Raw genomic sequence first — 26,359 nt, 5'->3', positions numbered from 1 at the left:
GTTTTTAGTAAAGAAGGGGTTTTACCATGTTGGCCAGGATGGTTTTGAACTCCTGGCCTCAAGTGATCCATCCGCCTCAGGCTCCCAAAGTGCTGGGATTACAGGCGTGAGCCACCACGCCCAGCCATATTTTTGACTTTTTTGGTACAGAAAATTTCAAACATACACAGGAGTACAAGAGAATATAATAGCAGACCCTATGTGCCTCTCTCTCAGCTTCAACAATGATTAACTTATGGCCAATCTTGTTTCATCTAGATCTCAGCCTCTTCTCTCTACCAGGGATTATTTTGAAACAAATCCCTGACATCCTATTATTTTATTAGTAAATATTTGGATACACGTCTTTAAAAGATAAGGACTCTTTTTTCTTTTAGTACTGTAATACCATTATTACACTAAAAAAATCTCTAACATAATCAAATATGGGCTATTTAGTCAGTGTTCACATTTGTTTGGGTTTTTCTCATTAGTTTGTAACAGTATCCTCTTAAGGTCCACACATTGCAGTTGGTTGACATGCCTCTTCAGTCCCTTTTAATCTGTAGATTTACCCTTCACTGTCTTTTCCTTGTGATCTGTTTTTTTGTTTTGTTTTGTTTTTTGTCAAACGGGATCATTTATTCTGTAAATTTTCCCACTGGCTGGATTTTGCTGATTCCATCCCATGAAGTTAAATGTTAAATGTTCCTCTGTTTAACATATTCCTCTAGCCTCTGTATTTCTTGTGAACTGGTAGTTACATTTAGAGGCTAGATTGAATTCTGTTTCAATTTTTTGTCAAAAGTACCACATGAGTAGTGTTAAGTATTCCCATGAGAAGACTCTTACCTTTACGGTGTGTGTGTGAAAGAGAGATGTTGATAGCCAGTGCTGATTGGTGCTGCCTAAATCCGTCAATTCATTAGGGGTTTTAAAATGTTATTTCATGTCCATCATTTCTCCATTTATTAGCTAGACTACTTTTATAAAGAATAATCTAGCCAATCCAATAATCTGTTTGGCTATCCTGAGGTACAGTTGTATAGAAAAGGCAAGAAAAATGCTCGATTCTTTCCATTTATCTACCAGTTTTCAAAATATTTGGCTCCCTAGCATCCAAAGATAACCAATTTGGGGAGCAGGGGAAAGAGAGAAAGAGAAATTGGTGGCTTATTAAGAATTCATTAATTTTAAAATATTTGATGTTTCAAACCATTACATTTATTCTTTTGTTGTTGTTGTTGTTGTTGTTGTTGTTAAGAGGTGGGGTCTTGTTCTGTCATACAGGCTGGAGTGCCGTGGAACTATCGCAGCTCACTGCAGCCTCATACTACTGGGTTCAAGCAATCCTCCCACCTCAGCCTCCCGAAGTGCTGGGATTACAGGCATAAGCCACCTTCCAGGCCATTTCATTTATTCTTATTGAAACTAAAATTGTCTCATCTTTGGCCAATGGGAATCCCTTTGTGTGGTCTCCTGAATCCTTTTCATTTATATCCTTAATAGTCTTTGACAGCTTCCCTGCTTTTTGTATGTTAGGCCAGTGGTTCTCAAAGTATAGTCTGGGGATGCCTAGGGGTTCCCAAGACCCTATTAGTGAGTCTGTGAGGTCAAAACAATTTTCATAATAATAAGACATAATTTACCTGTTTTATTCTTATTCTCTTACATGTATAAAGTGAAGTTTTCTAGAAACCATATATTGGCTATTGGAATGTATGCTGGGTTTTTTGTTTGTTTGTTTGTTTGTTTGTTTTTTGAGAAAGAGCCTTGCTTTGTTGCCCAGGCTGAAGTGTAGTGGTGCAATCTCAGCTCATTGCAGCCTCCACCTCCTGGGTTCAAGCGATTGTGATTCCCCTGCCTCAGACTCCCAAATAGCTGGGACTACTGGCACTAGGAGAGTTGGGGCTTTATCATATTGGCCAGGCTGGTCTCAAACTCCTGGCCTCAAGTGATCCGCCCGCCTCGGCCTTCCAAAGTGCTAGGATTACAGATGTGAGCCACCGTGCCCGGCTGTGTGCATGCATGTTCTCATGTTTCGTAGAATTTTTTAAGGTAAGCTCTTTGAAGTCTTGAATAATTTCTAAGAGTGTAAAGGCATCCTAAGACCAACAAACTTGAGAACTACTATTCTAGGCTCATCTTTTATGTTTCGTGCTATATACATATAATCACTTGTGGCCTTCTAAATTAGTTCCATTTTTTTTAAACTCAATTTTTGTGTATGCCTGAGTGATCAGATTCAAGTCTCACAGCTAATAAGTGGCAAAACTAGAATTTGACTCTAGTCAAATCTGAGACTGCAGTGAGCTGCTCTTTTTCCATTGTGCTGCAGCCTGGGTGACAGAACGAGATCCTGTCTCACAAAACAAAACAAAAAACAACTAGTACTCTGAATATGTTGTTTTTCTGGTCACAGTAGGAAATTCAAAATGTAGTAATAGTTTCTTAGAGTATTGACTTTTGAAGATCTCAGTCATCCGGAGAAGAGCCTGCCTTGCCTGTGGAATTCGTTAATGGCTCATATATTTCCACTAATTTCTGAATCCAGGATCCAATCTATCGCTCACCTGTGTAGCTTAGACATACTTTTTTTTCATCCTGTAGTTGGCTGAACCAAATCCTGCAAGAAAACATTCTGCAATTTTAAAAACTGAATAATGGTGCCTTAAGCCTGGGACTCTCATTTATTTTTATCACTGAACGGTATATAAATCTCTAAAACATGGCTACTTAAAATATAACTGGATTTTGTAGTCTCTGGGGCTCAGGGAAAGCATAATTTTGTCTCATTCTCTTGGACTGAACCCAGTAACGTGCCATTTTGTCACAATTCTCAATAACCTTAGCTTCTCTTGGCTAATGAACAACATTAGCTCTTATTTCCCAGGTATAGAAGAGTTTCTATCGTAAGAAAAGGAAGTGTGTTTCCTGAACAGTTATCAGTGGCTTTCTGAAGTTAGTGCATATACAGGAGAGGAGCAGTCTTACGTAGTATCCTTGAGTATTTTTCCAACATAGGAAATACCTGACGGTACCTGACAGCCTCAGGTGCCATCTGGAAAAGTGTCATCTTGTAGGAAGCTTGGATCAGAGCCTGTGTCACTATTCAGTTGCGTCATAATTACTTTGTGGTTCTGGTGGGGAGTGAAGCAAAGACTATGTCAAAGGTTGCAGGGTTCTTAATGGAATATAAATTTCTTTGTTGGAAAGTAGATCTTGAATACTAAACTACTTTTTGTAGTTACAGACAAATTCAGTTTGAACTGTAGCCTTGCTTGTTATTTTTCTCAACATTAAATCTACCATTGTGGAAAGGTCTCAATATCTGATTTAATATCTCAATATCTCAATATCTGATTTGTTGCATTTAGATTTCTATATTTGGACTGTCATTTTCATGGGCTTTTCTAGCAAGTCATCTCATTGACTTTGTTGAAGGTAGTTTTAGAATAAAGTCAGAATGTAAAGTAGAAAGGTGGTTCTTTCATAGGATGGGCTTTGAAACCCCACACCACCACCATTGGTCTTGTCAAAATTTTATTTTCTTTCATGTTTATCACTTTTACCAAATCCTTCCCCCTAAAAGAAAGGAAAAAAAAAAATCATCAAACAGACCCGTCTCCACATGCAAAGCATGTAGTACATGATGATTAATGATAGGAGCCTGGAACTTAAGGCTGGGGAATGCCAGGAATTTGGGGTTCTAGTGTCACTAAGGCTCTGCCTTTCTGTGCTTTAGTTTCCTGTTTAGAAAGTTCTGCTCCTTCATAAGGACCTTGAAGTACTAGGAGGAAAGGTGCTTTGTGTGTGGAGTTTTCCGTAAAGTGCAGTCCCAACTAAAAGGCTGCGTTAAAGGTAGGTAAATACCTTATAAAAACATATTTTAAATACAAAATATTTGTTAGTTTATGCCACTTATTTATTTATTTAAGTATAAAATAGCCTCAGGCAATTAGAATTCAGGTTTAAAATTCAGGTTTTGTTTATTGAATTCTCTTCCTAAGAGCAAAGAATATAAAGGCTTGGGAAGTAGAAATTGGAACACATTTTAATTGCCTGAATATGTTTACCGGAGAAGAAGTTTTATTAAAGTGGAAACATGTTCTTCCTCTGAGTCTGATTACAGGCTACTTTGGGCTAGTCCATAAATCTGTTTTCAAATCTAAAGTGAGCGTCACCATCGTAAAGTGTGCCATAACTTAACAGCTCTTCCTGAGGACTGCCTTGGCTAAAGATTCTATGGTGAGAACTCAGAATTCCAGGAATGCGTGTTGAGCTGGAATCTCTCATATCAGTGATTCCCAAAGAGGAATGAGGGTGTGTCCGAATCTCCAAGTGTGCTTTTGAAGCTCTGAAAACCTCTCTTCCTTTGCCCAGGATCTCAGTGAGCCACTGTTAGTAGCAGTTGTGTTTGGTATCTTTAGGTGTTTTAGTGAAAAAACAACTGAAGTTAGTCTGATGAGGAGATTGGGGGTAGCCTGTTAGCTTTTCTCCCTGGAGAGTGCCACTCACTCTAGAAAAAGTAAATAATGGCTTCGAACGATTTGTAGTTCATACAGTGGCAGTCACATTGCTGAAAATTTGGTAGCATATAATGTTTGTGGTATTTGGCTTGGTTCTAAATGCAGTTTGTGTGTGTGTGATGTTGTTTTGCATGAAGAGGCTACATGTAGGTGCTTTGATGCCCAGGAACAGAAACCAGCGGGACTAGAAAACCTGAATCTCTTAGTGTCAGCAGGGTCAGCACCAAGTTGGAGTAAGTTCTCAAAGACTAGGTGACATTGTGGCGATGGCGTGCTCCTCAGTTTGTCGGGCTGGGCTTGTTGGGTTTCTGGTTCACTGAGGGAGGAGATTTTCTGTGCATTTGATTACGCTACATGATACTGTGCAACCTAACATTTTGGGCTTTGGGTCTGGGAAGGAAATGTATTTTGATTATTTATTGTATAGTTTTGTATAATTTGTATAATTTACGCCTCATTTTGAGATGCAAGTAGGAAAATGGAAAAACAAGGAACCCAAGTAATCAGCAAATGAGCTTAAGAGAAAAGTCCCTGGGAAATTAAATAATATTTGAAGCTTCAAAGCTGTATGTTTAAGTTTTAGAACATCAGATATTAGGACCCAGTGATAAGAATTCTCCATGTATTGAACTGTTTTGAAATTTCATTTTTTAATTGCTTTAAGACATCCTTAACTTGATGTCTTATAATGCAGTTTGATAGTTGTGTGAGACCATTCTGAAGTGAAAACCAAACAAATTAACTAGAAATGATCTTAGCTATCATCCCATCCATCCTTTTTATTTTGCTAATGAATCCAGTAACTTGTGATCAGAGTCGTATCTTGCTCTCAGAATTCTCCATGTCTCTCGTGGGGTTAGCACATAATATACACTGGCTGACTGGTAGGCTGGCTGAGATAGTATTTGCTAAAAAACCCTAAACCTTTTGACCACAGTATTTGTGAAGAAAGTCTTGGTGGAAGCTTTGAGAAGAATGGTGGAAGATGTTAGAATGACTCTTCGTTTTGGGATTTAAAAGCTTAGCCATTCTTCTATGAGTTGCTAGACGCTGCTGCTTGCTATTCTAAAAGCTTCTGATGTGTAGAATATTCTAAAGGTATAAAACCTTTTGATGTGTAAAATGTCTTTTTTGTTACACATTCTCAAGCTGGTAGTCTCTATTACCATTACTTTGAGAGCATTATGTAATTGCTCTTTGAGAGTCAACAGAAAAATGAATAAATAGGAATTATTGTTGCCAATAGACACTGTTCTCCATACACCAAAAATTAAATAAAACATGAATTTTAAAGCTCCATCAAGCAATAGCTTGTCAAATTAATTATAACATTCAGTGAGTCTTTAACAACCTAAAGTAATTTATCAGGTACATTTGTCTTACCAGACTACATTTGGAAAGATGAACTCTTTTTTTTTTTTTTTTTTTTAAGACAAGGTCTCTGTGTGTCTCCCAGGCTGGAGTGCAGTGGTATGATCATGACTCACTACAGCCTCAACCTCCTGGGCTCAAGCAGTCCTCCCACTTCAGCTGGGACCACAGGCATATATACCACACCTGGCTAATTTTTTGTAGAGTTGGAGTCCCACTCTGATGCCCAGGCTGGTCTTGAACTCTTGGGCTTAAGCGATCCTCCCACCTTCATCTCCCAACGTGCTGAGATTACAGGTGTGAGCCACCATACCTGGCCAAAAAGATACACTTTTAAAACTTAAAAAAAATTTTTTTAAATGAATTGTGTCTACTTCCCATGTATAGAGCTGAGTCTGGCAGCTAACATTTTGTTCATGTGGGAATCAGGCAAATTTGTTTCTGAATTAAAGGAATTTCCTATCTTCGTTTCTGGCTTCATGCCATGGGTGCCAGTGCCAGCTGAGAGAGCCATCTGCAGGACTCTGTAGTAGAGTGGGAGCCAGGTGAAAGTGAGCCAGGCCTGCAGATGTGGTTCTTGTTAGGTGAAGACTTAGCAGAAGTGTGTCCAGTCCTGGAGATTGTCCATGCTCAGTTTATTTGGAGACTTTAAGATGGTAGAACAATGACAGGTTTCTAGAAACCCTGTGTTTAGTACAAAAAGTGGCTTGTCTGTGAGAAGTCCTTTTGAGATGTTCAAAAAAATGTGAATATATTGGAACACTGCAGAAATAATTTCTTCTGTGGTTCCAAAATCTTTAGATTTGGAAGGAAGAATTCAAATAATTGTATTGATTTCATCCATTCCTTCCGCAAATGTTTATTGAGCATTTCTAATATGCCCTGCACTGATTTGGATACCAGACAACATGGACATAATTCCCTGGCCTCACAGAGCTTCCAGTGGAGGAGACAGACACATACAGAAGTTAAATATGTCAGACAGTGATATGAGCTATGGGGAAAACTAAAACTGGGAAGGAGATGGGAATTGTGCCAAGGAGTAAGAGAATCATGTCGAGACCTGGGGTCTTGTACTACCTATGGTGACTGACTGTACCCACAGGCATGAAATAGAACAGTCATTTACATATTGTGGTTGGTTGTGCTGTCATAGTTACTACTACCATTATCACAGTCACCGTCAGAAAGCATTTACCCCACACCTCTTAACAAGGTTTTATACAGAATGAGTCATATAGCTAAGTGTTTGTCCTCAAGACTGACAGCCCTTACGTGTACACATGCAGATAACTTACTAATGATGAATAGAAATTCCAACAATTGTATTCATTCAACAAATGTTTATTGAATGGTGGTGTATACAAGGCATTGTGGAGATACATAAATCACATATGTATCTTGCCAAAGGGTCATATAGTTCAGTAGCGTCATAGAGCAGGTCATTTGCATGTCAGTGATTTAACATTTGAGATAGACCATGAAAGTCTATGTCATATGCTGATTTTGCATTTTTGCCGAGTCATAATTTTGAGTCAACTGCTTTGGGAGGCTGGTATGGGGTAACTAATGTAGGAGTGTGTGTTTAGACATTTCCTTGTGTCTACATTTCAGTGAGGAATTGTTTCTACCTATTGCTGAATATGGTAAATGCCTTTGAAGTTAAAATATGCCTTTTTTTGGTGAAAAATTGCTCTGAGAAGAAAGCCAGCTTCTAGAGTTGGTGATGGAATTGCTGAATCTAAGATGTGATGTTTCTTAGTCAGTACATGGAACCATTGAGGGCCTCAAGGAAATACTTAGCATTTTGCTGCCCTTGTCAGGGAAATTTTATGCTGTACTAGTGTGTGCCAGCTTGGACATGAACCCCTCGTGAATATATGTTTTGGATAGATCTTGATAAAGGCCCTAATGGGAATGTGGACACAGCAGAATTTGTCTCCCTTGCTTGAAGCAGAGCTGTGTCTTCTGGGCCCCAATATCAGATTCTTCCCTTTCCTTGACAAATAAAGCATCAACCATATTTATGTTAGGGTTCCTCATGTTTATTATCTATATGGGACCAAAAGTTTGCTACCATAGAAACATAGTTTTTTTAATGTATGTATGTATACATATATATACGCACACATATACATATGCAGCCTTAGAAACAAGGCAAGAGAAAGCTTGGAAGAGGGAGGAAAAGCCGTAAAATACCATGGTGGAGGCTATGGCTTCTCAGCATAATCCATGTTTTCCTCTTCCTGAGCCCACAGCAAGAATGCATTTCCCAGCCTCCTTTGCAGTTAGGTACAGCCACGTGCCTGAGTTCCAGCCGATGGGATGACCACAGTGAAGACAGCTGAGCCCAACAGCTTGAATCCCTAGTTCAATGTGAGGAAGAGGAACACCTCATTCACCAGTTCTCTGTCATGGGAGCAAGAACAAAGGTCGGAGGTGTTTGAGCCATTCTAAATAAGTCAGGGGTCTATTTTGACAGTGATGAGTTTGGATCATAATCCTGAGTGTCATAATCCTGAATGTTGAAATTCTGAACATCGAAATCCCAAAAGATCAAAATCCCTAAAGTCCAAAGTCCCTCTTGTCTAAAATTCTGAAAATCACAATCACAGGATGTTTATGTTAGGCCAGCTCTTTTGGGCTATCTCTATACAATTGTCCAAAATCTTTCCCTGTAATATACATTTTTATATGCTGAATTTTCTTTTTAGTTATTTAGCTTTTTTCTTTTCTCTTTTTTTAGTTTTTTTCCTACTATTTTAAATTTGTATAATTATTTTTTATAGTTCACTATGCTATGTATTTCATTTTTGCATCACTTCCAATACTGGAATTATAAATTGTGTAGAGACTTTAGAGAGTTCTAATTCCTTTTATGCAATTTTTTGCAAATTTGACTCCACAAAAGTGTATTATCACCATGTTGAGTTTGTGTGTAAGCATTCTGTGTGCACTTGAAAATGTTGCAACTTTCTCAGCACATAAAGAGATGTTCTTTTTGTACATCTGCATTTGTGAAGGATACAATTTATTGATCTCAGCTCTTTGGATGACTGCATAAGTGGTGGTGACCCATTGTAGTTTTTCATCAATCTTGTCAGAAAACAATGACCAACCATAATGATATGCATTTATATAGTTCCCCTTTTGAATTAGTTCATTTTGGATATGGTTTGTCTGCTCATAATTGTTATACCCATGCAACTGTTGTTAGTCTGAGTGTTTTTGCTTTCAAAAATACGTATCTTTTTATTGTCCATTTTATCGTGTTAAGTGACCTAGGAAGTGTTCTGTCGTATCTTTGTTTCTTAACTAAATCCCCTTTTAAAAAGGTAAATAAATGTCTTTTCATGAGTCTTTAAATTTTTTTTTTAAGAATTATATTTGCAGGATTTTGAGATTTCACTGAGATTGTGTCTTTTGGGATTATGATCAGCTCCTGCAGTGACTAGTCTTTCCTGACTAATACTGTGACCATGTGTGGTAAGTGAGAGCAGTAAAGATGACAGTTTCAGGGCTGAGATCTGTCTTCATCCGTTTACTGCACCTGGTTGTTTCCATCTGAATGGCAGAGTCAGTGCTCATGGATGAGGGTAGTTATGCTCATAGGCCCAGGCTGTGTGTGTGTTTATTACTGCACTCACCTTAATTGCTTATAGAAAGCTATGCTTCTTGCTGTGCACTCCCCAGTAGCTGAGTGTAGAATCTCGGGAATGTGAACTAACCCTTAATTTTTCTTCCTTTTTAGCTCTTTTCCTCAATTATTTTAGTCCCTATCTTGTGCTAGGTGGTATTGAGATACGTAGAAATGAAAGAAACATGGACTCTGCCCTCAAAGAGCTAACAACCCTAGTTGACCAGACTGCCCCAAGTGGGACTCCCACTGAAATCGATTTATTTAAACAATAAATGACTTTATCAGGAACTAGGGGTATATTGGTTCCAGGTGCTGTTTCTTTGTTCCTCCTGATCCAGTTAGTTTTGCCCTTGAAACTTATTTCAGGTGGTCAACCACAAAGTCCAGTACACAACCATACTTAGTATTGCCCTTCCCTCCCTGATATCTGTAATTCTCATGTAGACCCTTGAGCAGTGCAGCAAATTGTCCAGAGAAAGTTGATTGAGTGCTCTTTTCCCTTTGAATTCCATGGAGCTGGGCCCACATGGAAGAAGCAAAATTGTTACTTTGCTAAATATTGGGAATGGTAGATAGTGAGGTGAGGGGATTGGCATGTGTAGCCTGAGAAAATCCTACTCAGCTGTTTTAGTTGTTAGTTTCAGCAGATTCAATTGCTCCTTTCGTTTTGCCTATCACTGTATTTCAAGTTAGAATTTGAGGATCAGCTGCCTTCTTCTTTTTTAGCAGTCTCTCTCTTCAGTTTGCATGATCACTCACGTTTGCTCTTGTTAATGTCAGCTTGTCTGGTGTACTCCTTGGCGGTAGGCACCAGGTCTCAACTGTCTTTGTATTCTTTCTACTAATCCTTTACTCCAGAACATAAACAGTGCTTTATATATTATGTATGGCACAATAAATGTTTGATGAATGGATGAATTACTTAAATTTCTTAAACTGGGAGAGCTGCTTAAGCTAGTTTCATACTCGGTGAATAGGTCTTTCCCTGGGGAACATCATTTCTTGCTGCCATTTTGTTGCTATCAATTCATGTGATGTTTTGTCTTGTTGTTGTGACACTGGCCTGGCATTGGCCAGTAACAGGAGTCACCCAGCATGAGATTTAAGAAGGGAAAGTGATGATATGCTAAGTGGTTGCTCTATCAGTGTAGTAGGATGTGATCCAAAAGGTACTTATAGTGGGCATGTCTGGTGGATGGTACTAAACCACGTTCTTATGCTTTTCTCAGCAAAAGAATTTTCTTATGTTACATGTACTGTATGACTCAATCTAATAAAAGAACAACAGATTAATCTTTCCCTGCCCAGTAGCTAGGTTTGTACCTTAGGTCCTGCTTGACTCACTGAAGGTTCCAGTGAATTCTCTGAAAAGGGATGCATGCACATGCATAATTTGGCTTGTTTCCCTAATAAAATTACAGCTGAAAACTTTCCCTGGAGGACTTGTTATGCTTCTTCCTAAAAGCACATTTCAATAATGATGACAAAAGAATGGTGATTTAGGATTACCCTAAAGGCTAGGAGAGAACGTATTTCACAGGAAGAGGCTCCACTCTCCTTGGTATTAGAGGTTTCATCACTTGCTCCTTTGAGCACCTGTGGGATTCCTGTCTACAGCTTCCTTTGTTTTTAGGCTTAACAACTGGTCTCCTTCCCTCCAACTCAAAGGTCATTTAGAAACAAACTGGCCAGAGCTTTTCTCTGATCTTGCTCTTCTTGCTTCTTGTCAGTTTAATATTCTTTTGCCAAAGGTCAGTGGAGCAGAAGATCATCTTCACATCTTTGATTCCTTGACATTTATATTTAAGAATCTATACATTAGGCCGGCCACGGTGGCTCACGTCTGTAATCCCAGCACTTTGAGGGGCTGAGGCAGGTGGATCACCTGAGGTCAGGAGTTCGAGACCAACCTGGCCAACATGGTGAAACCCCATCTCCACTAAAAATACAAAAATTAGCTGGGCATGGTGGCACATGCCTGTAATACCAGCTACTCTGGAGGCTGAGGCAGGAGAATAACTTGAACCTGGGAGGCAGAGGTTGCAATGAGCATAGATTGTACCATTGCACTCCAGCCTGGGCAACAAGAGTGAAACTCCATCTGAGGGAAAAAAAAAAAAAAGAATCTGTATATTTGAAAACATTTCAGTGCTAACTTGTTGCTTAACTTTGACCAACTTGTTGCTTAACTTTGACCAAATTTACAAAGATGGGGAAATTACTGTTTCTTTAACAAGACTTAGAAAGTCGTAAGAATAGCCAGGCATGGTGGCTCACGCTGTCCCAGCACTTTGGGAGGCCGAGGAGGGTGGATCATGAGGTCAGGAGATCGAGACCATCCTACCTAACGTGGTGAAACCGTGTCTCTACTAAAAATACAAAAAATTAGCTGGGCATGCTGGCACGCACCTGTAGTCCCAGCTACTTGGGAGGCTGAGGCAAGAGAATCGCTTGAACCCAGGAGGCAGAGGTTGCAGTGAGCCGAGATTGCGCGCACTCCAGCCTCGGCGACAGAGCAAGACTCCGTCTCAAAAGAAAAAAAGAGAAGTCATAAGAATTTAACTGTATGGTATTCTGTGTCATAAATTAACTTTAAAAAATTGTTAAAGTTGGAAGTAGGAAGTTTATTAACTTTTGTGAAATAGTCTGTCATGATCAATAGTGAAGGAGTTAAATTTTGTCTGAATTTTAATTCACTTATAGTATCCTGAAAGTATTAGTCTAGCCTCATCTACGTATGTGAAATAATTTTAGAGAATGTCCTCATGAAGTATCCATATGTTGGGTCACAAGAAAAGCACCTAGTTTATAATACACGTAAATTGATGCCCTTTCTAACCTTGACTAGTGTTGTGTGTCCATATTTCATAGTGGCTTAAGTGATGTTGCAAGTAATAGCCTGTGACTCTAGCCTAGTGACTCTACATATACATTTTAGACAAAAGACCTAGAGAAGGTACATGTTTGAATAGGAAATAATTATGGATAAGTTGAAGAATATGCTTTATTGTAGAAGATAATGCTATCATCTGCCCTCATTATATTCACTGTGATGGAAAAATAAATTGCCACACCAAAGGCCTGCTTACTTCACTTCCTGTGAACATGTCCCATGTGCAAGAAAAATTACAAGGCATGCCAAAAGGCAAGAAAAACACAGTCTGAAGAGACAAAGTAATGATCAAGCCCAGATTCTGAAACAGATGTTGGAATTATCAGACAAGGAATTTAAAAGAACTCTGATACATTAAGGGTTCTAATGGAAAAAATAGACAACATGCAAGAACAGATGGGTAATATAAGCAGAGAGATTGAAACTCTATGAAAGAATCAAAAGAAAATGTTAGAAATAAAAACCACGGTTACCAAAATGAAGAGTGGTGGAACTGAAAGTTCCAACCCTCTAATCATGCCTTGGTCCTCCTTCTGGCAACGAGCCCCTATTCTGAAACTATCTAGGGACCCAAAAGTGTCATCTTGTTAGCATAAACTCTGATATGATTGAAAGCGAAATTTTTATGAATTTTAAAAGCTACTGCTATCATTCAGGAAATTCCACAGGTTTTAGGAGATCTATGCCAGGGACTGTATAGTCAGAATGCCCTGTATGTATGAATTCTTGTGAATCTTATGCATTAGATGGTGAGCTATTTTAAGGCAAGAACCTTAAGTCTCCTTGCATTCTATTCAGCACATTAATCACTCAGTAAGTCCTTGTTGAGAAGGATCTAATCATCAAAGGCAGAGGCAAAAAGACATTCAAATATTTGTTGTTCCAAGAGAAAAAGCCTCTGTCTTCACATTCTTCCCATGGTTATGCAGAGGTAAAGGGAAAATTTCCCCTTTTTCTCCTGAAGGTTCACTGAAAAATCAATTCACAAAAGGCGGATTAATTGCAGAAAAAGCATCCAAGTTTATTTATCATGAACAAGCAGAACCCTTCAGAATGAAGACCCAAAGATAAAGGGGAAATTGTCCCTTTCTGTGCTTAGGCTCAACAAAGTAGAGACAACTGTAGTAAAATAGAACTGGACAAAAAGGGTAAGATCTAATGCTAATAGGTTGAATGGGGAAACCCAGCAAGGCCTGGCTGTCTGGATTCTTCTTGGCCTCTCTGATCATGCATTCCTTCCTTCTGGGTGGGGCAAGGTTCTCTCTGGAATGGGGGTCTTGTGTACAATGTTAAACTCTAACTTTCCCTCTGCATTTCTGTGTAAAACTGACCATAAAGGAATTATCTGACTAAAGATAATTAGGTTTTTTGGCTGGCTGTGGGGAAGAAGGTTCTGGTTTTAATGACTTGCCTTAGGGAGAAATGCCAGTTTCTATGGCTAGCCTACGGAGAGAATGGGACTAGAAGACAGGAGGGCAGGAGAAGGTCACAGAAAAACTTTTGCTTCTGAGACCTTCATTTTGGGGTATTGTTTTCCAAGTCCTAGCCATTAGCAAATCATAGACTATAAACTGCTGGAGCCTATCCGAGTCCTAATGATTCAAAAAACAAAACAAAAAAAAGGCTGGGTGCAGTGGCTTACACATGTGATCCCAGCACTTTGGGAGGCCGAGGTGGGCGGATCGCGAGGTCAGGAAATCGAGACAATCCTGGCTAACACGGTGAAACCCTATCTCTACTAAAAATACAAAAAAATTAGCCAGATGTGGTGGCGGGAGTCTGTAGTCCCAGCAACTTAGGAGGCTGAGGCAGGAGAATGGCATGAATCCAGGAAGTGGAGCTTGCAGTGAACCAAGGTTGCGCCACTGCCCTCCAGCCTGGGAGACAGAGCAAGATTCTGTCTCAAAAAAAAAAAAAAAAAAAAAATTCTTTTAAGGGTGTCCTACAAAACTTTAAATAAATTATCTCAGGCCAATATGATGATGTCCCCAGGGATTATAAGCAGAAAAACACTTATAATTTGTAACTAAAACAAGCTAACATATTAGCATCCTTGTCTAAATAGCTAAATCACTGTTGTACTGACAGACACATGCACATAACACTATTCTTCCTGCTAGGATCTGGGTTGTGTTCACGATTTGTTGTAGCTAGAGGTATTAGAAACTTCAGTTTACTCCTGTAACGTTGTTTTTGTATCCCCTCTGGGCTTTGGACTTTTCTGATACTGCTCCAAGGACACTGTCTATATATTGCAACTCTTTCAGCTGTAATCCTCTGTTATTAAACTGAAGTCTTTTGGGGGTAGTGGCACCCCCCAAAAGTGGTACCTTCTGTAGTCTTCAGAGGTCACCTCCTGTGACCATTCTACCCACACGTCAGACTTAATCCCTTTGGATTCCCATAACATTGTGTTCATATCTGCTAATGTCACGTAGTATGCATCCCATTACAGTTTCTTTCCTAGCCCATCTGTGAGCTTCTTTAGAGCAGCATTCATGTTTTAGTCTGTCTTTTTTAATATCCTAGATAATAGCATGGACACTCAATACATGTTATTGGTTTGAATGAAAAAGTTCTTTCTTTCAGCACTCTGAAGATTGTACTCCATGCTTTTCTTACTTGCATGGTTTCTGGTGAGCAGTCTGCTGTCAGTTGCTCTCGTGTTCCTCTGTAGGTAGGACATTCTTTTCCTTCTGGCTTCTTTACAGATTTTCACTTCCTTCTTGGTTTTCTGCAGTCTGAATAAGATATGCCTAAGGGTGTTTTTTTTGGGGTATTGTGGTATAGTGAGAAATGTATACAGACAATCCCTGACTTACCATGGTTTGACTAACAATTTTTCAGCTTTACAATGGGTTTATTGGGGTGTTAAAAGCATTTTCAACTTACTGTATTTTTAACTTACAGTTGGTTTATTGGATCATAACTCTATTGTAAGTTGAGCATCTGTATATTAATTATAAAAATGTATGTATATATGTATATAATATGTAACTTGAAGGGATATGTGTTCACTGGTATGAGAGCAAGGAACATATTTAGTTAAGGTTGAAGGCATTATTTTCTCCCGTAAGAATAATATTTTCGTCAATTTCTTGGAAATGGCCAAGGTTTAGCTTTTTATTCCTTGAATATTGAAGACAGCCTATTGATTTTTTAAGGAGAATTCATTGACGTTTTCATGTATGGTAAAATGATATTGCCCAAATAGTTTCCTTTTAAAACAAACACAAAAAAGGTAACTCCCTCCAGGTTAGGACCTGGATCATAGTAACACTTATATCTTCAGTGTCTGCCAAGACTGCAGTAGGTGTTCAGTAAATTTAGATTGATACATATACATTTATGCGTTGTAACAGTTGGGCCAAAGTAGCTGAGCTTTGTTTTTTACCTCCTGTATAGAGTCCTACACAAGAGGTCATGCTCCCAATTCAAGTAGTAGTCATTCTCTAGTAACATTAATTTGATTGAAAGAGCTTTTGTTATTCCCTGAACTTGGTCTGATATTTCTCCAGCTATCAGCGGGCAGTTTTTCTTTTATTTCCAGTATTTCTGTAATCTTTAGCTCAGCCAGTAAACAAAAACACCAAAATTCAGACTTCTCTTCTCTAATTCATGCATAAGAATATATTGACTTTATTGAAAAAATTACTTTTTTGCTTAAAATAACCCCTTCCCACTTCCTAGACAACCAATACAAAGATGATCAACATAATAACCCAAGAAGTGCACATTTTAATAACATGCCATCTTTCACTTATCAGATTGGCAACAACTAGTATGACTGATAATACCTAGTATTCGACAGAAAAACTGCAATCTCATACACCTAGGGGTAGAGGGTTAATTAAAATTACATTTTGGAAGAATATTGGACATATTTATCAATATTTTAAATATGTATCAATTTCTAACAACTTCTACAGGAATATTTGCACAGATACACAATGGTGGTTATATTTTTTCCCATTGAAAAATTGGAAAGAGTGTGAATATCCACTAATAGGAAAATGGTCAAGTAAAATGTGACATATTTGTATAAAGGAATATATAGTTTTTAAAAATAGGATATGTTCTCTCTTTTTATATACACACAAACGATATAATATATATAATTTTTTAAGGTAAAAAGAAAAGTTGTAGTTAATAGTGTTCCATTTTTCCATTGAAATGTGTGTGAATTATATAATCATAGGAAGAAGTTTAGGAGATTGTATGGCATGCTGTTAACAATAGTTATCTCTGAAGGGTGGATTTATAGCAGCCTTTTATTTTCTACTTTGTGCATTTTTGTATTGCTTATATAACAAAAGAATTATAAATATTTTAAAATATTTATTCAGTGCTCTTTAGGAGTGGGGCACTTAGCTCTGGATTGGGGATGCAAAGATGCACAATAAGACTTGATACTGATCACTAGGAGTTTACTGCTTAGTCAGTGAACACAGGGAAACAAATATATACAGTAATATCCATGGGTACTTATAGAAGTTGCAAAATATTTGGTAGGATTAAGGATTAGTTTGATTGAGTACGAACTGGGCATGAAAGAGAATAAGAAAGCTGCCATAGAAGAGGTTTGAACCGAACCTTGAAAAATGTGATATTTGATGGATGAATAGATGGCAGAGGGAGCATGAGAGAGTAAAGGCCTGGACGATGGTGTCAGGTTTGAGTTTTGGAAGTACAAGAAGGTTGACTTGGCTTCAGTTCATGAGCACCTGTGTATGTGAGTGTTGCTGGGGAAATGGTGAGGGCTACGCACATAGAAAAGAGTAGATAGGATTCTGGCCTGTGAGTCAGGAAATTGCCCCTTCCTGCATCTGACATATGCGTGCTGTGTGAATCTCCATAAAGTCACTTTCCCTCTGTGGACGCCAGTTTCTTAATCTGTAAAATGAGAGAGATTGAACTAGATTAGTGGCGTCCTATGCTTTTACTTTTTTCCCTTTCTTTAGCTGTCATTTCCCAGGAAGCATGTATTTCCATTCATTCTTGTGTCTTTGTATGCTCTGGAGCTAAGTCTTGGCACCAAAATTTCCCTCTCTCCTGCATTCCCTTCTGTTTTTGTTTGTTTGTTTGTTTGTTTGTTTTTGAGATGGAGTTTCATTCATTTCTCTCTTGTTGCCCAGGCTGGAATACAATGGTACGATCTTGGCTTACCACAACCTCTTGCCTCCCAGGTTCAAGCGATTCTCCTGCCTCAGCCTTCCAAGTAGCTGGGATTACAGGCATGTGCCACCATGCCCGGCTAATTTTTTTTTTTTTTTTTTCAGTAGAGACGGGGTTTCTCCATGTAAGTCAGGCTGGTCTCGAAATGGCGACCTCAGTTGATCCATCTGCCCTGGCCTCCCAAAGTGCTGGGATTACCGGTGTGAGCCTTTTTTTTTTTCTTAAAGAGAGAAGCAAAGAGACCTTGTGTGATGTCAAGAATGAGATAGTTGAAATTTAACTGAAACTTACTTACTAGAGAAGTGATTTTGGGAATTATTGTTTTGAATGAGCTTCTAGGGCGGTAGCAGAGGAGAACAAAGCTGAGAGGTTCAGGTATAGGAAGCCCAGTTAGGTTGACAGTTGCAAGTTTACCAAGGAATTTGGTGTGAGGAAGAAATTCCTAAGGACTAAAACCTTGAGCCATAAAATGTTACGATCTACTCAGCACAAATAAGTCTAGTAAATAGCCAAGAAGCATTAAAAAATTAATCTAGGAGCTTTTGTCTAGAATTCGTCTCATAAGTAAATTTAATGTATGGAAGGTATACATTATATTTAGATCAACAAAATATATGTAGGTTTATTACTTTTACCCATGAAGTTATAAAACTACAAGAAAATTCAGCCATTTCTTTTATTATTTCAAATACTTGGGGTGGGGAGGGGGAGAATGAGTTCCAAATATGGAATCCCCTCTACAATTTATATAGTAAATCTACATATATAGGTCAACATAAAAATTTTTACCTAATTGATGCACTTTCTTTCCATTTGAGTTCTGAAAGCAGTGTTCAGATTTGTAATATACAGTTCGTAAAATCTAGTGTGTAAGGTTTGTGAAAAGACAGTAATAAAGTAAGTTTATTGGGATCTCAGTACACAGATTACTTTAGAACAGACATTGAATTAGACTAGTCCTCTAAAAGGGAAGGATATGGGCTGGTAAACATTCAAGGGTATTTAGTTACTATGTTTCTAAGGTAGTTTCTTTGTTCATGTGGTTGGCCTATGAATGAATCCCAAAAATAGAAGTTTTATTCCCAAGAAGTTTATTTTCTAGGAGCTAGAATAATTTGGATACCCTTAAAAGAAAAATATTTTTACCAGTTTTGTTAGGAAGTCCATGGAAGGTAAGAATAATGCTATTTTCTTTAACATTTCTACTATGCTGGAGATTGGGTCTAGTGGTTCACTGCAAAAATCCCACCTTCTTTAAGAAGTATATCCAAATCTCCCTAGTAGGAATTAATCTATACATTCTCATTTACGGATTCATCCATTCATGCAAAAAAAAAAAAACCCCAAAAAACTATTATTGAGCACTTGCTATGTGGGATTAAACCTGTGAGCAAAATAAACATAGTTCCTGCTGCTATGGTCTGAATGTGTTCCCTCAAAGTTTGTACGTTGAATCTAATCACTAATATGATGGTTGCAGAAAGTGGGGCCTTTGGGAAGTGACTAGGTCACGAGGGCAGATTTCTTGTGAATGGGATTATTACCCTTATAAAAGAGGCCCCAGAGAACTGCCTTGCCCCTTCTACCATATGAGGACACAAATACAAGGCACCATCTATGAACTAGGGAATGGGTCTTTGTCAGATACCAAATCTGCTGATGCCTTGATCTTGGACTTCTTAGCCTCCCGAAAAGTGAGAAATAAGTTTTTGTTGTTTATAAGCTACCTAGTCTATGGATTTCTTTTTTTTTTTTTTTTTTTTTTTTTTTTTTGAGACAGAGTCTCACTCTGTCACCTAGGCTAGAGTAGTGCAGTGGTGTGATCTCAGCTCTCTCCAGCCTCTGCCTCCCGGGCTCAATTGATCCACCTGCCTCAGCCTTCCGAGTAGCTGGGACAACAGATGTGTGCCACCACATCCAGCTAATTTTCATATTTTTGATAGAGACAGGGTTTTACTGTGTTGCTCAGGGTGGTTTCAAACTCCTGACCTCAGATGATTTGCCCGCCTCAGCCTCCCAAGGTGCTGGGATTAAAGGCGTGAGCCGCCACACTCGGCCATATAGAATTTTGTAATAGCAACCAGAATGGACTAAGCCACCTGCCTTCCTAGAATTCATGGTTTCATGGGGGAGTATGGGGCAACTACACAGTGTTAACAGGTAGTATTATTACTGTTATAATGGATGAAGTTCAGGCTGGATGCACATCTGGAAAGACTTCTTGGAGAAAGTGCTATCTAAGCCAAGTAGTAGTTAACTGGATGAGCAGTGATGGCTAGGGGCAATATACAAAGCTGGGGAAATAGCTTTGTGAAAGGATTGAAAGGCTGGAAAGGAAATTCAGAGTGGTTTGAGCTTGGCGCGTGAGGGAGAAGGAAGTAGTGTCAAGAAGAAAGGTTAGACAAATAGTGCCTCTAGAACCCCGAGAGCCTTATCAAAACCACTCTTCTGATGGCAGTGGTGAGCTATTGAGTTGATGACAGACATTCTAGAAAAATCACAGTAGATGCCACGTAGAGAATGTGTTAGATGGAAGCAAGAAGGTCATCAATGTTAAAGGTCAGAGATAAAAAATCAATCCTACAATCCCATCTTTAGAGTCTCTTTCTTCAGAACTACTCCTGGTACCAAGTACTTCATGAGTCAGGGTCCAGTCAGAAAACAGAAGCAAAGTATGTATTTCGGATACCACCTGAGGTGATTTAACATAGGGAATTGGGGACCTGGGATATTTGATGGCCGAAAATGTAAATAGTGGAAGCAGAGGCTATATAGAGAGAGACTGGTAACTCCAGGAAGCAGCTGCCATCCATGCAGCTGGGAGGGACAAGAGGGAGTGGGTGATGTTAGCTAAACCAAGGAACTCGTAGGGGCTACCATAGAGCTGATGTGCTGATTGCTAAGGAGGTACTGGATCTCTGGGGGAGGATTTCCTTCTCTCTGGTACTCAGACTATCAAGGGAGGGTCCAAGGCTGGTACACAGAGTGCTTAAAGCACGGGAATCTGGAGCTGTCTGCTGCTGTACAGCCTGACGGGAGCTGGAAAGCAGGAAGAGAGTTCCTTCTCTCCACCTCTGCCTTCCAGTTGCAAAGGAGTCTGGGAAACACATGTGGTTTGAAGACCTCTAGTCCCAGCATCATAAAGCAGAATACAGAGGCTGGGCTTGGACTGACAGACCGCTGGCAAATAATCTACCCCAGGCATTTCAGAAAGGTAACTCTACCTATGTACTGTGGGAAGCGGGCTGGAAGGAGGTAAAACTGGGCACTGTTCATTGTACTGAGGATGTTGGTAGTAATCTAGGCAAGAGATGATGGCACCTCGGTCTAGAGCAATGGCAAGAAAGAGAGAAGTGAGTAGATGTGGAGAGATTTAGAAAGTAGAGTTGAACAGAATTGGTAATTTGTTGTGAGGGATGGGGATCAGTGAGAATAAAGGAGGGAGAGGGACTGAGAAAGCTTGAGTTTTTTATTTAGGTGCATTGTGGTGCTGTTTACTGAGATAGGAACATAGGACTGGAAACTTTTTGGAGGAAGATGATTCATTCAGTTTTGGACCTGCTCAGTTTGATGTGCCTGTGGCTCATCTAGGTGGAAATTCATTGTGAACATGTGGGCTGAAGAAGTAGATGTGATGCGTTTTCAGCCTGTAGGTGGTACTTGAAGTCTTAGAAATGACTGAGATCACCAAAGGAAACTATAGAGTGCAAAGAGAAAAGATCATAAGCTAGATCCAAGAGGCATAACAGCGTTTTAGGAAAGAACACAAGCAGTGGAGAAAAGTTTGCAGTGACTGTGAAAGAGTGGTCAGAGATGTTAGAAGAAAACCAGTGTGTGGAGTCCCAGAACTAGGGAAAAATATTGGAAGAAGAGATCATGGTCAACAGTTCAGATGCTCTAAAGTTGACTGTTCAGTGTTGTTTGTGCTTCTGTTATCATACTCATCAAGTCTGCCTGTTTTTCAGAGTTACTTATGGTTGATTCTCCTTTAGTATCAGGTAGGGCTGGGATGCTGTGCTGTATATGCCTCAGCAGCTAGCATTGATGTTTTGCACATACATATATTCTTGATTGGTGCTTATTGCATTACATTAATCAAAGGTCAGCAAACTCCAGCTTGTGGGTCAGCCACTTGTTTTTATAAACAAAATTTTGCTAGAACACAGTGATGTCCATTCATTTATGTCTTGTCTATGACAGCTTTCACACTGTCACAGCAGAGTTGAGTAGCTGTACCAACTGTGGTCTGCAAAGCTTAAAATGTTTACTAAGTGGTCCTTTATATTTGCTGACCCCTGGATTATGGTCCTGCATTAGGTGTTTTATGTCAGCTGGTAAGATTGTGTCTTTGACCTTTCCCCACTCCCGCCCCCTTATTTTTTCTTCAGATTTGTTTGGGATATTTAGGGAAGATGTGGAGTGTAGACTGTGTCTTGACAGCATTGGTCGTGGTCTTGTTTGTGGTAAGGAGGTAGCAGAGCCAAGGGAAAGCAAAGATCATGGGTACTTGTGGTATTCTCTTTCAGTGTGACTATGGGACTAAGTAGTACCTTTAAAAGGAAAGGCTAGAGCCAGGAAAGTGGAACAAGATGGGGAAGATGGATCTGTGCATTGAAGACATGCTTCTTCAGCTCTGTGATGTGGAGCTATTTCCTAGCTATTGTGCTAAGTGCTGGGTTTTCTTCAGTAGCTCAGAATCTGGTTGAAAAAACAGACCAAGAAGCAGAATCTTATAGTTCCCTGCAATGTGCTTGCCACAGTGATAAAGCTGTTGGAATGTTGGGCAAAAGAGTGGCACCTAGCCCAGCCCGGGAGAAGCAGTAGGAAGGAGAATGATCATATTAGGAGGAGGGCCACCAGGAGTCTGGGTTCCATATTGCCACATGCGAACTGGAAATGGATGTAGGGGCTGTGAGGCTTGGTGGGGCATCTACCAGTTCTCTAGTCAGAATTCCTGTGTGAGAAGCAAGCCCTCGAGGTTGTGTAGTCATGGAGAAAAGGCGGTTCTGAGAGATGTACTTATCTGTCACCAAAGTTTGTCTTCTAGGCATTCTTTCATTTTCTTTCTTCTTTTGTTAGATGACATATTTAGTGTGGTTTGAATTTGTGGGAATCATAACGTTGAATTGGTTGATTTTCCCCTTATGTAAAATATAAAAGTCATCTTGCATTAATATGTCTTTTGACTGTATTTATGTTGCTCATGGGGATGATAAAAGCTCAGTGAACTGAGCATCTAACAGGCAATGAAAGTTCTCTGTGTATTTAAGACTCTGAATTGGCTGTCATTTTACTATCCATACCCCTTAACAACATCAAATTACACATTCGCATTAATCTGCATTCTCTCAATGACCTGTATAAACTGATTGGGGCAGCTGTTAGGCCTACCGTATGAATAAAGAAAGTAAGACAAATACTTGCAGGTTTTAATTTTTTGCCAATATTCGTTGCTTTTGTTGATTCTTTTGGTTGCAAGTAACAGCAGGTCATTCCAATTACTTTAGGAAAAGAAGAGTGTTTCATAAGCCTTCGTATGAACTGGAAGGGGGGATGACTAGATAAGCGGAAGTTCTGGGTGCTTCCTTTTCTCCTCTCTCCTCCTCCTCCTCCTCCTCTTCTCTCTCTGCTCTTCTCCTCCTCTTTCTCTTCCTCCTCCTTCTCTCACTCATCTCCTTCTCCTCTCTCTTTCTCCTCTCTGCTTTCCTCTCCTCTCTCTCTGCTGCCTCTCCTCTGTCCTCTCTCTGCTCTCCTCTCTCTTCTGTCTCTCTTCTTTCTCTCTCCCCCTACTCTCTCCTTTTTCTCTCCTCCTTTCTCATGTTCTCTCTCCTTTCTTCTCTTTCTCTGCTCTCTCCTCCTCTCCTCTCTCCTCCATCGTCCCCCCTACCTTCCTGCTCCCTGTCCCCTCTCTGCTTCTTCCTCTGTTTCCCTCCTCTTCTCTCTGCATATCTGCATCACCCTTTCCTCAATCTACAGACAGACCAATTTTCTTTGGCATTTGCTTGCATGTGATTGGCCTTCTTCTCTCAGCCTCTTTCTGCATAATTGACCTTAAAGCTTCAGCTCCCACAACTAATTGCTCTGTTTTCTTTCAGGATCTAATTGGCCTAGCTTACGTTTTCTTTTCTTTCTTTCTTTTTTTTTCTTTTTGAGTCGGAGTTTCACTCGTGTCCAGACTGGATTGCAATGGCATGATCTCTACTCACTGCAACCTCCGCCTCCCAGGTTCAAGCAATTCTCCTGCCTCAGCTTCCTGAGTAGCTGGGATTACAGGCACGCACCATCACATCCGGCTAATTTTGTATTTTTACTAGAGATGGGGTTTTGCCATGTTACTCAAACTCCTGACCTCAGGTGATCTACTCACCTCAGCCTCCCAAAGTGCTGGGACTACAGGTGTGAGCCACTGTGTGCTGCGCAGCTTATCTTTTCAAGCAAGGTCATATTGTAGCCGGATTGATTCTTCCTAAGTCCAGCCTTTCTCAACTCTCCCCATCCCACTCAGCTTGGAACAGGGAGGCATACCCATGTGGTGCATAAGATCAGGAAGTTGGAAGCTTCCTTCAGAAGCACAAAGTGGTGAGAAGCAAGACATTCTGAGGCATGACCCTTCCCCGCCCTGGCTCGTAACTCATTTCCTACACACAGTTCTAAGGATCTCCTCTTCTAATGTAAGCCAATCCTTATAGGTAAAACCACATATTCACTTAACCTTTCCCCAACAGGAAGTGTCCAAAGTCATAGTCAGCTCTTGCTGACTGTGGGACCATTTAAAAAGCATCATCTCCGTCTGAAGCCACAATTCTCAATGATCTCTGTCACAATTCTAGTTCTGTCATGATCCATTTGAACCATTCTGCAACTCATAGACTACATGGCACATGTAACCACGGTACATGCTTAATGTATGAAGGTGAGGACTGTCTTAATACTCATTTTAAAAAGGTGAGAAGGCTCCACCTCCCAGTCTGTCTGTGAGAAAGACACATCATACCTAGATCACTGGCTCAACATATGCTCTGTCTAGCAGAACAGCCCACACTGGTGATGGGCAGCCTCCTTGCTGGCATTCTGAGGCCAGATGCTGGGAAATAGGTTCATTGGAGGATCTTAATTAAGCATGAAGACAGTCCTCACCTTTATACATTAGGTGTATACCATACTGCCATCCCCCTCCCCACGAAGATGCATTTCACATTCTTTGTATTTGTTTCTTCAGGGCCTGCTTTGTGGCACTTTATCAGAGCAGCTGGCATATTGGGAGAGGGATACAATATGAAGTGTTTATAAAATTCTAAGATGACTATGTGATATGAATATTTGACTTGTTTTTTGTTTATTTTGATGCCCTTAGTTCAGTTTCCCCAAATCGCTGTGATGTTTTCTTGAGCTCTGCTTTATTGCCCCATTGAGCAGTACTTTTTTATTTTTAAACTGTGCTTTAACTTCCTGAAAATATATTCTTACAACTTTCCCAGTCATGCTAATTAATTTAGTATCTACACCAGCTTCTGTATCCTCAGTAACCAGACAGTAATGAATTAGTAAACAGGCCAGTTATTAGAAAAACAGAACAACCTGGAGGATGGTTAACTGAGAGGCAGCCTCAGTTTGGATGGTGGAATAGGGAGTAGTGGGGTCTGGTGATTTGGAGGTTGTAGAGATGGTTGGGGGTGCGGGTCTAATGTTGCCAGGTCTTCCCAGTTTTCAACAGAAACTGGAAATATGTTTTACCTGAAATATATATTTTAAGAAATATACATGAGTCAAGAAAACTTATACTTGCAAAACTTTCCTTTTGTAACCTCAGGCCTGTTCCTTCCCACTTCAGTGAACTTCTCTACATAGGTGGGGATGAACATTTTTAAAGTAGTTTTCTGCCTACTTCTCCCACTTCAAGAACACTTAGTACCAAATGGACGTTTGAAGAGTACCTGTTTGCCTCAGACACCTCTTTCCTGTTGTGTCTTCATGACCGTTTATTTTTTCTTGCTCTTCTGCAAGGGTTCAAGTTCTGTGCAGAAATGGTTCTTTGCAGAGTATTCTCTGCTTTCCACCTTAGATTGGAGGCTGTCTCTGTCAGCTGAAGCAATTCAAGGCACACCCATTGCACAGAACCCAGGTGGAAGCAGAGGCTGGAGCAGGCATATGTTCTAGGTCACTTACACAGAGCTAACAGCTTATTGAAATGTTGCATGGCTTTTTCTTGAAGTGGATCTACCTGCGTAATCCATGCAGGTAGACTTAATTAATTTTTTTAATTACATTTCAAGGGTAGACTTAATAGAGTAAGTATCTCCTGATCACCAGCCTCTGAAGGATTAAACAGTACTTGTCCCTTCTGCTGCTGTGAAGCAGCAACTTCAGATTCTTAATGTAGTCTAGTTGGTTGCCTGTTTTCCTTGTCTTTCTCCTCAACAAGACAATTTTTTCTTTGAATATATCTGATTTGTCTGTGATCTCCATCCCTGCACAGAGCCCAGGTTGTGGTAATTACTCACTAATGTTTGTTGAATGAAGAAGGATAGGTCCTGCTCCTAGATGGATTTTCTCAGGCACAGAAATATTCATCAAGGCCAGATGAATGTCCTCCTAGAAGGCTAGGAGCACTTTGGCCCTGCATTATGTGATTTCTCTATCTGCTGGTTGGTGCTGAATGACAGCGACTATTATTCTTTATTCCTTTGCCTAATTGCTGAGCACACAAGACCTGTCTATATTGATTTCTTCTCAACTACTGCATTGATTGACTAACTTCTGCATTGATTGACT

At 39.8% G+C, this 26,359-nt stretch overlaps 1 long non-coding RNA gene across 1 annotated transcript in view; it reads left to right on the top strand.

Moving 5' to 3' along the window:
* LOC105550457 overlaps positions 1-26,359 on the top strand; it is an 85,731-nt gene that overhangs the window by 46,014 nt on the left and 13,358 nt on the right. The window contains exon 2 of the long non-coding RNA XR_001007723.1: positions 3,725-3,840. This is a non-coding gene — a long non-coding RNA (uncharacterized LOC105550457). The remainder of the gene's footprint in view (positions 1-3,724; positions 3,841-26,359) is intronic.

The sequence above is a fragment of the Mandrillus leucophaeus genome, unplaced genomic scaffold (genome assembly GCF_000951045.1).
Source record: "Mandrillus leucophaeus isolate KB7577 unplaced genomic scaffold, Mleu.le_1.0 Scaffold487, whole genome shotgun sequence".
NCBI lineage: Eukaryota > Metazoa > Chordata > Mammalia > Primates > Cercopithecidae > Mandrillus > Mandrillus leucophaeus.
This window is presented reverse-complemented; position numbering and strand designations above follow the sequence as displayed.